Raw genomic sequence first — 11,694 nt, forward strand, 5'->3', positions numbered from 1 at the left:
TAATAATAATAATAATAATAATAATATCTTTATTTAGAGAGAGTAACTCATTTGGATTACACCAATTTTCAATAAGACTCTCTTAATACAATAATAATTACATAACAAATAAACAATGCATCAATAATAATGGTAAATAAAGATTATGTACAATTTAAAATACAATAAACAATTATGATATGGCATTACAGTAAAAATATGATGGTAATGTTAAAAGTACATAGATTTGTATTTATGTTTAAATTCGGATACTGTATTTGATTTTTTTTATTGAATTAGGAAGAGCATTCCACACTTTTGGTCCATTGTACGAGAAACTAGACTTATACAACTCTGTATTTGGTTTTGGAATAATAAAATTATCTGAGGATGAAAATCTCGTATTATATTTTTGGTTTGCATAGGCTGATACAATAAGACTGGACATATATTCTGGAGCTAAGCCATGTTTTGCCTTATACATTAGTAATGATTTGTGATAAAGTATTCTTTGTGTGATTGGCACAATGTTACATTCGTGAAATAATTCTCTTGAAGGTTTGGTGTAATCATGTTCGTCTAAAATTATTCTTGCTGCCCTTTTTTGCAGTTTTAGTAAACTATCTAATAGAAAGTTATTACAGTTTCCCCATATTGAACAACAATAATATAAGTGAGGTAAAACGTAAGCGTTATAGTACATTTGTCTAGCTTTATGATTTAAATATTTCTTTATCCGTTTTAGTAAAGCTAAAGAAGAGTTTACTTTTTTGATTATATAATCGATATGAGAAGACCAAGATAGAGATGCATCAATACAAACACCTAGAACTTTTTCACATGTACTTTCTATAATTTGTTGTCCATTTAAAGCAAGATAAATGTTTTCATTTGATGTAACGGAAAGCTTTTGTTTAGATCCAATGCATATAGCTTTCGTTTTAGATACATTTACAGCCATTTTATTGTCATCACACCAGCGAAAAATAGGTAACAGGGTATTAACTGAGCGCTGGAACGGGTACATATGCGCTAATAGGGTCATTTCATCTCTAAGAACACATTGTTACCACCAGAGACATGAACACAATTGAAAATCCTTTTCTAAAAGGTGCAACGTACAACAAACGTATTATAAGTGAATAGGTAACGAATAGCTAACAGGGTATTAACCGAGCGCTAGAACGGGTACATGCACGCTATTAGGGTCATTTCATTTCTAATTACACATTGTTACCACCAGAGACATGAACACAAGTGAAAATCCTTTTCTAAAAGGTGCAACGTACAACAAACGTATTTAAAGCGAATAAGTAACGAATAGGTAACGAATAGGTAACAGGGTGTTAACCGAGCGCTGGAACGGGTACATACGCGCTAATAGAGTCATTTCATCTCTTAGAACACATTGTTACCACCAGAGACATGAACACAATTAAAAATCCTTTTCTAAAAGGTGCAACGTACAACAAACGTATTATAAGTGAACAGGTAACGAATAGGTAAAGAATAGGTAACAGGGTATTAACCGAGCGCTGGAACGAGTACATGCGCGCTAATAGGGTCATTTCATCTCCAATTACACATTGTTACCACCAGAGACATGAACACCAGTGAAAATCCTTTTCTAAAAGGTGCACCGTACAAAAAACGTAATTAAAGCGAATAAGTAACGAATAGGTAACATGGTATTAACCGGTTCTGGCTATTCCTACATTTTGAATTTTATAGGTAAAATAGTAAAATTTTATGTAGGAGTTCCCAGAATTTGTATTTAAACAAGGGGATTATGTAGGATTATGTTGTAACAACACTTAACTAATGAACCAAGGTAAATCCAGGTAAATCTTGTTAAAAATGAAGAAAAAGAATAATTTCTTTTACAATAAAGGCAAATTTTGAGAAAATAATATTCAAAATACAAAATGAATTTATAGGCTCAATGTAATTCACAAGTATTTAAAATTATTTAGGTAAACAAAATTCATATATACGAGTAAATGATATCATGGCAATACATTTATTATAAATATATGAAAATTATAGTAAAATTTTTTTTTAAACAAAGCAATAAATTTTGAGCTACACTACACATTGAAATAAAGCATCAAAAGTACATTAGATTGACATTAAAGCAGAGCACTTATTCAGGAATAAAAACACACAAGAGAATACAAAGTCTCAATCAATGTTAAAGTAGATGAGAAGCAGCATCTACGTATGAGATTGACGCAAATTCGTCATTCTGTAACCTTGTTTTCTGTGTTTGAACACAAAAATAAGAAAATGTGGTATGATTCCATATGCGACTGCTCTCTACAAGAGACCAAAATGAGACAAAAATGACAACTACAGGTCATCAAATGGCCTTCAACAAGTCCATACCATATCACCATCATAACAGGTCCACAAAATGACAAATGTAATCCAATTCAAACGAGAAAACTAATCACCTAGTTTATGTACAAAATAATGAACAAAAAACAAAACTAACACAGCAACAAACGGCTACCACTGAATTGAGACAACCCAATACATGATATTACGGTGTTAAACTCGTTAAGGTGCCAACCTCCCTTTAACATGAGAGCACGGAAGGTTCTCAACAACATGATCATGCTGGGCAGAATCAATTTGCGCCAATTGCAGTTTTGAAAAGGTATTAATTGCGCCACTCTCTTTTATTTTGATGGTATTAATTGCGCCAATAAATGAAATGAAATTGCGCCACATTTACCTGTTAATATTTTTTACCTTTATCATACCTGTACATGTTTTACCTATATCAATACAAGACCAGACAAGACACATACTTTATGAAAGTCTCATCACTTGTTACATATAAAATATACAGCTTTTTAAAACACAAGATAATAACAAGAGCCACTCTAAAAAGAGTTTCAAGAGACTATAAAACATTTTTTCTTAAAATTATAATACAAATACAAGTCAACTATCACGAGTTTAAAATACGTTTTCGTTTTTTTCACAGCAGATTTTGGCAGTATGCAATACCACATTTTCATTTGTAAAAAGAAATATAATTATTTCATTATCAGTCTCCAGAAATAAGAACGTCAAGTTTTGAGATCTGCGAGCGTAAGAAAAGCAACCAATATGTTTTCAGAGCGACCTTCAAAAATAATAAATTCAGAGATCTTCAAAATTGAAGAAGAAAATTTAGAAAAAAAAAGATTTAAAATGTGTGCCTCAGTCTATGTATAGAGAGAGAAGAAAACTGCGTCCGGCTTAACCTAAGAATCAAGCAGAATTTTAGAATATTGGAAGATATTGGTGTTATTACAAACAAAGATGATGACTTTGTATTGTGTAACGATCCACAAACCGGGATAATTTTATCAGGATGCGAGGCTATTTTCTGTCTACAATGTCAGAGGAATTTTTTGCTGATGGTACCGAGTCAATCATTTAGTTGTTATATAAAAATAAATAAAATTGGCGCAATTAGAGGATTATTTTATTGGCGCAAATGATACCTGTAGTTTTGAAAATTAGGTGGCGCAAAAGAAGTATTGGCGCAATTAAGTTGTGGCGCAAATGAGTTTCTTTTTGGCGCAAAAAGATATCGCCCATCATGCTGAAGATGTTTGGGTGTGATGCATTGATTAACTTCTTTAGTTTACAATGCCAACCTTCTAAAGGATTTGTTGTGGACCTTCTGTTGTTGTTTAAAAATCATTACTTATTCAAATAATGAAATCAATTGAATCATTGAAGCTAAAGTTGAAATTGAACTAACTTTTCTTTTAAACAGTTTTTTCTAAACTTTTAAATGCCTTTATATTTTTTCTGTAAAGAAATATTCCAGAATACTGGTTGCTTTTACAACGTTTTCTTTAGATGACTTTATTTTTCAACAAATTCTATATTAGAAACACATAATAATACTTGATACGTGTCTTTCAACTATAAAAAAAAACAAATTTCTTACAGAAATTTCACATAAATAATTATTTTTATTAAATTTCCACAGGTAATTTACCTGGTACCTTATGCATTTGTAATTAGAGACTAATGACTAAAACAACATATCTTGCAATAACAACATGTATTGTTCTTCCACTAATCCCCCATGTAGGAATAGCCAGAATAGTAAAATACAAAATGTAGGAATAGCCAGAAGACACCGTATTAACCAAGCACTGGAACGGGAACATATGCGCTAATAGGGTCATTTCGTCTCTAAGAACACATTGTTACCACCAGAGTCATGAACACAATTGAAAATCCTTTTCTAAAAGGTGCAACGTACAACAAACGTATTATAACTGAATAGGTAACGAATAACAGGGTATTAACCGACCGCTGGAACGGGTCCATGCGCGCTAATAGGGTCATTTCATCTCTTAGAACACATTGTTACCACCAGAGACATGGACACAATTGAAAATCCTTTTCTAAAAGGTGCAACGTACAACAAACGTATTATAAGTGAATAGGTAACGAATAGGTAACAGGGTATTAACCGAGCGCTGGAACGGGTACATGCGCTCTAATATGGTCATTTCGTCTCTAAGAACACCTTGTTACCACCAGAGACATGAACACAATTAAAAAACGATTTATTTCAAGGTGCAACGAATACTTACACCGCGCATTAAAAGCGAATAAGGAACGAATAAGTAACAGGGTATTATCCAAGCGCTGGAACGGGTACATGCACGCTAATTGAGTCATTTTATCTCTGGGAAGACATTGTTACCACCAGAGACATTGACACAATTGAAAATACTTTTCTAAAAGGTGCAACGTACAAAAAACGTATTATAAGTGAATAGGTAACGAATATGTAACGAATAAGTAACAGGGTATTAACCGAGCGCTGGAACGGGTACATGCGCTCTAATAGGGTCATTTCGTCTCTAAGAACACATTGTTACCACCAGAGACATGAACACAATTAAAAAACGATTTATTTCAAGGTGCAACGTATACTTACCCCGCGCATTAAAATCGAATAAGGAACGAATAAGTAACAGGGTATTATCCGAGCGCTGGAACGGGTACATATGCGCTTATAGAGTTATATCACCTCTAAGAACCCAAATCTACTACCAGAGACAACAAAACAATTGAAAATCATGTTTAAAAGGTGCAACGTATGATACACGTATTATAAGCGAATTATAAGCGAGTGATGGAACGAATTAAACAAGGTAATAGCATGCTCCGAAACGATGTACACCCTGCTAGCATGTTTAACCCCACCACATTATGTTAGTATGTGCCTGTTCCTAGACAAGAGCCTGAAATTAATTAGTTATCGTTTGTTTTTGTGTTACATATTTTTTTTCCGTTTATTTTTTTGTATATGAAATACGGCCGTTAGTTTTGTTGTTTGAATTGTTTGAAATTGTCATATCTGGGCCTTTGATAGGTGACTACACGGTTTGGGCTATGCTCATTGTTGAAGGCCGTACATTGACCTATAGTTGATAGTTTCTGTGTCATTTTGGTCTATTGTGGGTTGTTGTCTCATTGGCAATCATACCACAACTTTTTTTTTTATGCAAGCGCTAACACGGTGATTTCATCCCTTCGAACCAAGATCCATCTTCAAACATACGGACATAAAGCAGTTAAAAGGTAGAACGTATAAAAATCAAATAAGGAACAAATGAGTATCGAACATAAAGTAAAAGGGTCGGTTGAGCACAAACACATATAAATAGGTCATAAAAAGATCATTTTACCTCAACAAATTTAGAACTATTACCAGATATAAGAGTATAAACAATTAAAAAGGGGGAAGGATATTAAAAATCGAATAAGTAACGAATAAGGAATAGGGAATAAGTAACGAATAGGTAACGATAGGGAATAGGGAATAAGTAACGAATATGTAACGAATAGGTAACGAAAAGGGAATAGGGAATAGGTAACGAATAGGTAACGAATAGGGAATAGGGAATAGGTAACGAATAGGTAACGAATAGGGAATAGGGAATAGGTAACGAATAGGTAACGAATAGGGAATAGGGAATAGGTAACGAATAGGTAACGAATAAGGAATAGAGAATAGGTAACGAATAGGTAACGAATAGGTAACGAATAGGGAATAGGGAATAGGTAACCAACTTGACGTCCATGTATATCTCTCTGGAACATACGTATCATTCGTATATATATAAAGCTAGATAAGAAACAGTCAGGGATTTTTTGGAAAAGTGGAAAAGAATCGATTTATATGAAACAAAGATTGACAATAATGAAATTAGTTACTAAGAACATTCAAATCGACCTTATCTCGAATGAAACATTGAATAAGAATACATCGAGAAGACCGCAAATACTTGAACAAAACTCGAGACGACCGTTTTTTAAAAATTGTATCCAAAATAGTAGAAATATATCTCCTCTATAGTTATCTTTAATTTTTCAACCTGCACCGACAGACTTTTAAATTTCTTATTTCACGAGAAGACAGTACTTATCTATTTTAAAAGTGTACATGTGACAAGAACAGACGCATGTGCTCGATAACTTAATAGGTGTGAGAAAAATAAGCCTTCTTTGGGAAATTTGAACATTCGAAAGACTTTTTGAAACACTCCGAAAATTAGTGACTCGAAAGATCATTTATGCCTCATTTATGGCCATTATGTTTTCTGGTCTGTGCGTGTGTTCTTTCGTCCGTCCGTTCGTCATGTTTCCTATGATATGATCTTTCTAATTTTAATGCCAAATTATAGTTTTGAGCCGAATTTCACGGTCCACTAAACATAGAAAATGCTAGTGCGATTGTGGCATCCGTGTACAATGGAAACATTCTTGTTTTCCATTTTTTTTTAATTAATATGCAGCAAAGCTGGATAATTTTAAACTCAAGTTTTATAATCTTCTAAAGCAATTACCTTGATAAATACTGAACATAAAAAACCTTGACGTATTTGAATGTATATTTCTAATAATTTCACAGTTTCATAAATAATGTCATATCATAGATACAGAAAAAACTGTAAAAGGCGAAAATGAGGATCCAGACAAGATTATAGATAATTCACTTTTAACGAAATTGCCAGTTAACTCATTATATCAGTAGGAAACGACGATATTTGTCCTTATTACGTGTAAAACAAAAACTATTTAAGCAGATAGAGCGAGAGACAGAAAACCGATCAAATGATAAGTATATAGTAAGATCAATATTAAAAAGAGTGCTGTTCTGGTCAGTGTTGAAGATGCATCTAGTTCCAGGTAAGCGGAACAGGCTCGAAAGAACCGTTAGTTAACTGGTATGTGCGGTTCAGGTTTGGGTAAATCCAAACAAGCTCTTCAGATGCAGCAACTTCTTGTCTCCGTATGAGCCTATTTTAATTAGGAGCACCACCACGAGTTATGGCGTATAAAATTGGACATTTGGAGCCTGTATCGGCACAGATTAATGTGAGCATTTGCCTACCCAATTCCCCAGCCAGGCCGTAACGGGTCTTATAACCAGAAAGCAACATAAAGTTATTATAGTGTTGTGTGTGTAAATGCAAGATTAACAGATGTTGTCGGATTGTCAAAACAAGTCTACCGAATTTCAATACAAATTTAACATGTGATGCAAAGCAGTGTCAAGAAATACGACCAATCGTCACCAGAAAGATTATTCTAAAATAATATCTTGGATTTTCCTTGTCGCCTTTCGTATGCAGTGCTTTGCAGAATGCATTATAAAAGTTCCAAAATTTTATCTGAGACGTGACCAAGGGCATTAAAGTCATGCTACGAAGTCTGTCTTTCTCTCAACAGATTTTGTATTTTGATATGATTGGATGAAATCTAACCAATGATTATGTCAGTTTATTTCCTGGTTAGATGTCTGAGAACTGACATGTTGTTAAGGTGACCCCGATTTATTCCTAGTCTGTGTTCAAAGTGTACCAAAGATTGTGTTTGTTTGTTATAAAGTACACTTGTCAAACAGGATGAGAATGTTCGGTTGATCTGAAAGTCACTATAGCTTCCACCTTACAATTCCTCATAACATGTTTCTGCACTGAACAAATAATTATTCTTATATGCAGAAAATTCATATCTCATCACATGCACAAATATAATTATGCAATTATAATAGGTATTGTCATTTACTAAATTTGGATATATTACTTTCACGCGGGGAAAATGCATTCGAAAATTGATGGCAACAGAGAAGAACCCCCTCCCCCTATTGTTAGTTTTACTTTTTAAATGGCCACTGCTTAGCATGTATATATTCCCCCAACTCGTTAGCTTTTCCCGACGTGTGTGTTGTGTCCTTTTAGTTTTCAGTGATCGACATATGTAAAACTAGTAAATGATTCATTAAAGGGCACTAGCAACGAGATATATGAAAAATCTAAAATATGATGCTTTTTTTATCAGTTATTAATGAAAGTTTATTACGGAAATAGTAACTCGCTTTTAGTAGCTAGTATGGTTCAATTTTGTCAAATTAAGCTAAACAACAGGATGATGAATTATTTACTTGCAAGTGAATAATTCGACCTCATTGAATCCGTATTCATGTGAACTTTAATTTCACCCCTTAGTTAGAGATGGATAGCGCATAAATTGCACGTGTTCGGTTATTTAAAGGAAAATAATGTCAACATTGAAAGTGAAACAAAGGTAATCAATTGATTGACTGATTCTTTCCACAAAAACATCATTCTTATGCAGGTAAAACGGCGATTCACATATATTTTCAATCTATAATATGAAATTAAACAGGCCTTCGCTTTTTTTATATCTTTATTTATGTTTATATCGCTTATGTAACCATCGGAGGTCTTCGGAGGTCAACTCAATAGTTTTTAAATGGCATCAAGACTAAAGTACGCACGAAACGCAGCTTCATATTATGAACCCCATGCCCTGTAAATTGTTTATGATAGACTATTTATGATTTATAAATGTTTTACTAGGTTATAAATCAAATACGATAATTTGAGCCCAATCAGTGAACACGAATTTGACAGAAAGTGGCCCTTTAAGACAGGGCTTCTGTTATAATAAATTTCTAAAAACCTTTACTTTATTATTTTATAGATACACATGTATATTAATTTGACTTGAACAATGGTAAAACCACATATCGTTCATGTTTATGTTTTTTTAGTTTGAACTTTAATAACAGAATAATTTTGAAATAGTAATTCGTTGTTAGCAGTCGCTTGGTTCAATTTTGAACAAAATGAGATAAAAAAAAATCGCTGATATATTATTAATTCATATCTTGCAAGCCATTTATGTAAAATAGTATGGGTCCGTACGTACATGTATTCAACTTTTGCAAGGGGGGGAATCTACGTCATCGCGCAGGGTGTCGGCGATTGAATTGGACCACCATTTTGTCGCTTCAAGGTAAGAATTTTACTTATTATGCCAGATATATGAGGGTTATGATTATACAAAATAGTCCATCAAAGACTATATAAAGCAGGAAAATAAATGAGCCATCGCTCAATATTGTTGGTTATCTCAATTTTGCAAACACTTCGATACCAGTTTTAGGAATTGGGTCAACATGCAGGATATCGGCAAAAATTTTCATAACAACATCTTGATTATCAAGAAACCGCCTACTTTATCAACAAATGAACATGTCCGAATTCTTTATTGTACTCGGGAAAATACTTGTTACTCACAAATATCCGTCATTATGGTCGAAAAACGTCTTATTTTTTAAAAATGGAAAAAGGATGTCGGCAACACATCGAATATCGAAGGATGTCGGGGACACACTAATATATACTATTTTTAACACATATGTTATTCAACATGTGACTAGATCTAATTTAAAACTAATGGTCATGACAAGCCGCAAATCTTTAAACTTGTGCCGACCAGATCGCCCAATAAATCGCCACCCGTAAAAAAATCAAAACCATGCAAATCCTCATTTTTCATCAGAATAAAAACGCCTGGCAAAAATATTAAGTTTCCCCAATGTCAATTACTGAAGAAATTTCAACAAATCCGCCAGTAGACTTGAGCAAATGTCACGATAGAGGACCAACAGGGCCATGCATACGATTGTGTGTAGATCAACTTCAAAACGACATGTTACATGAAATGGAACATGAAATAAAGGATCCCCCAAAAAATGACAAACTGCTAGAATTGATAGCACTTGCTCCTGCACTTCTTCCGTATTCTAATGTGTGTTTTAATCTGGTGTCTGGGATGACATTGCATAATTGTCTGGGTGGAATACCTTTACCAGCATCTACCGGGTGTGTATATATATATATCAACCCAACAATGTTAGATGCAGTGCAGGCGATTTGGTGTCACGATATCACAGTAGCATGGGTTCGAATCCCGGCGAGGGAAGAACCAAAAATTTGCGAAAGCAAATTTACATATATATATATATATAGTATAAAATAAACTCATCATAGATATATATATATATATATATAGTATAAAATAAACTCATCATAGATACCAGGACTAAATTTTATATATACGCAAGACGCGTGTTTCGTCTACAAATTAAAAGACTCATCAGTGACGCTCGAATCCAAAAAAGTTTTAAAAAAGCCAAATAAAGTACGAAGTTGAAGAACATTGAGATCCAAAATTCCTAAAAGTGTTGCCAAATACAGCTACAGTAATCTATGCCTGAGGTAGAAAAGCCTTAGTATTTCAAAAAATTCCAAATTTTGTAAACAGTTAATTTATAAATAAAAAGACTTGGTCCAATAATTGACCCATGTGGGACCCCTGGCTTAACTGAAACGAAATCTGACTTTCACCTTCTAAAACTTTTTTTTCTCGAATATTTACAAAAATTGAATCCTGAAATTGAGTGCATGAAATGTAAGCAAGCAAGGAACACTAATCCTGTTTTTTTTTATCGTATCTTTATTATGGTTGATATAATCAACGGACACTTACATCGTTAATATATTAGCGTGTCCCCAACATCCGTCGATATTCGATGAGTTGCCGACATCCTTTTTTCATTTTTAAAAAATAAGACGTTTTTCGACCATAATGACGGATATTTGTGAGTAACAAGTATTTTCCCGAGTACAATAAAGAATTCGGACATGTTCATTTGTTGATAAAATAGGCGGTTCTTGATAATCGAGATGTTGTTATGAAAAATTTTGCCGATATCCTGCATGTTGAACTAATTCCTAAAACTGGTATCGAAGTGTTTGCAAAATTGAGATAACCAATAATATTGAGCGATGGCTCATTTATTTTCCTACTTTATATAGTCTTTGGTGGACTATTTTGTATAATCATAACCCTCATATAACTGGCATAATAAGTAAAATTCTTACCTTGAAGCGACAAGATGGTGGTCCTATTTCAATCGCCGACACCCTGCGTGATGACGTAGAATCTCCCCTTGTTTTGATATACATGTAACGCTTAGGAAGTTGAAGATGGATTGCGTATACGCTCAAACATGTTCTGTTATCAAAAAGTAAAGAATGTTAAAATTTAAAATAAAAAAAGGAGCCAACACGAAAAGCCATTTATTTGACTTATTGGGCCAACACTTAATATATCATATACAAGTATACTGAAGATTTACATAGTGTTTGTTCGATGACTTAAAATCAAACAGACCTGTCAGACGCCTTTAATCCGTGGTTGTCCTTTCCAATAATACACGATGGTCTTGAAGTATAGATTCTGGGTATTGACGGTGTTCTTAAAAACGTGTTATATATATATATATACTTAGTATTCTTTAATTTGTCT

The sequence above is a fragment of the Mytilus edulis genome, chromosome 3 (assembly GCF_963676685.1).
Source record: "Mytilus edulis chromosome 3, xbMytEdul2.2, whole genome shotgun sequence".
Lineage (NCBI taxonomy): Eukaryota > Metazoa > Mollusca > Bivalvia > Mytilida > Mytilidae > Mytilus > Mytilus edulis.